This window comes from Nothoprocta perdicaria, unplaced genomic scaffold (genome assembly GCF_003342845.1).
Source record: "Nothoprocta perdicaria isolate Ctin4 unplaced genomic scaffold, notPer1 scaffold_1051, whole genome shotgun sequence".
Taxonomy (NCBI): domain Eukaryota; kingdom Metazoa; phylum Chordata; class Aves; order Tinamiformes; family Tinamidae; genus Nothoprocta; species Nothoprocta perdicaria.
The window spans coordinates 2,977-4,967 of NW_020454152.1; positions in this window are offsets into that span (position 1 = coordinate 2,977).

The window sequence follows — 1,991 nt, forward strand, 5'->3', positions numbered from 1 at the left end:
CCCCCACCCCGACGTGTCGGGGGGTCCAGGCGTCCGGGACACCCCCTTAACTAGAAAGGGCCCAGGCGTCCGGGCCACGCCCCCTCTGAGCTGGCAGGGGGCCCAGGCATCCGAGACCCTCCCCCTCCCGCCACGGAGGGGCCCAGGCGTCCGGGACCCTCCACCTGCTCCCCCCAACCCTGGCAGGGGCCCAGGCGTCCGGGACCCCCCCCAACCACTGCAAGGGGCCCCGGTGTCCGGGCCACGCCCCCCTCCCCACCACGGAGGGGGCCCAGGCGTCCGGGCAACTCCCCCCCCTTCCCTTAACCTTGGCAAGGGCCCAGGCGTCCGGGACCCCCCTCCCCCCGGCAAAGGGCCCAGGCGTCCGGGCCACGCCCCCCTCAGCCTGGCAGGGGCCCAGGCGTCCGGGCGCCTCCCCCTCCCCTTCCCAACAGCCCAACCTTGGCCGGGGCCCAGGCGTCCGGGCCCCCTCCCCCCGCTGCCCTCCCCCCGCCGGCCGGGGGCCCAGGCGTCCGGGGGCGAGAGGGGGAGGGGGGGGGAAGTGACTCCCAAGGGCAGCGCCAGGAAGGGCCCCGGTGTCCGGGCCCCTTGGTGGGAGGAGGGGGATTTGGCGCCCCCTCATTTGCATGCATTAGCATAAGCCCCGCCCCCCCGCGGGGCCCCCGCCCGGGCCGGGCGCCAGGGACAGGGCGGGAACAGCCCGTCCCGCACGGAGCCGCACGGGGACGCGGCCAGGAACACGCCAGGAACACGCCAGGAACATGCCAAGAGCACGGCAAGAACACGGCAGGGACATGGCTGCAACATGCCAAGCGCACAGCAGTCACACGCCAAGCACACGCCAGTGTACGTGGGAGTGCACATGCTAATAGACATGCTAATGCACACGCTATGCATATGCTAATGAGCATGCAAATGCACAYGCTAATGCACACGTTAATGCACATGCTAACGGACATGCTAATGCACATGGTATTGCACATGCTAATGCACATGCTAATGCACGCATTAATCCACGCAGTGCACAGGTAATTCACATGCAAATGCACATGCTAATGCACACACCAGTGCACATGCTAACGCACGTGTTAGTGCACACGCTAATGCACATGCTAATTCACATATTAATATGCACAATAATTTACATGCTAATGCACATACAAATGCACACGCTAATGTACATGCTAGTGCACACACTAATGCACACGGCAATGCATGCACTATTGCATGTGCTAATGCACATGTGGATGCACATATTAGCACACACAATAATTTACATGTTAATGCACATGTGGATGCACATATTAGCACACACAATAGTTTACATGCTAACGCACACGCTAATGCACATATTAGCACACACAATAATTTACATGTTAATGCACACGCTAATGCGTGCAGTATTGCATGTGCTAACGCACACGCTAACGCACACGCCAACGCCCATGCCGTGCACACACCAGTGCTCCACGTCCCCGCTCCACGTGTAGGAGCACACGCTAAGGCGGCCGTTCGCACACGCTAGCACACACGTTAAGGGCAGAACACGCTAAGGACATGTTAACACGCGTGGTGGTGGCATTGCTATTTCACATGCCAAGGACACGCTAAAAACATGCCAAGGACATGCCAAGGACACGCTAACGCACACGCTAACAGGCGGCCGGTGTCACCCCTGGGTGTCCCCAGGTTGCCACGAGCTCCGTGTCACCCATAGGAGCCGGTGTCACCCATAGCACCTAAGGTCACCCATAGGACTCAGTGTCACCCATGGGTGCTCCAGATCACCCATGGGTGCTCAGTGTCACCTGTAGGTGCTCAGTGTCACCCACGGGTGCCCGCTGTCCCCAGCGGTATCCCCGAGGCACCGCGAGCTCCATGTCACCCATAGGGACACCATGACCTCCATAGACACTCAGTGTCACCCATAGGTGCTCATTGTCCCCCGTTGTCCCCAGGGGTGTCCCCGAGGTGCCATGAGCTCCATGTCC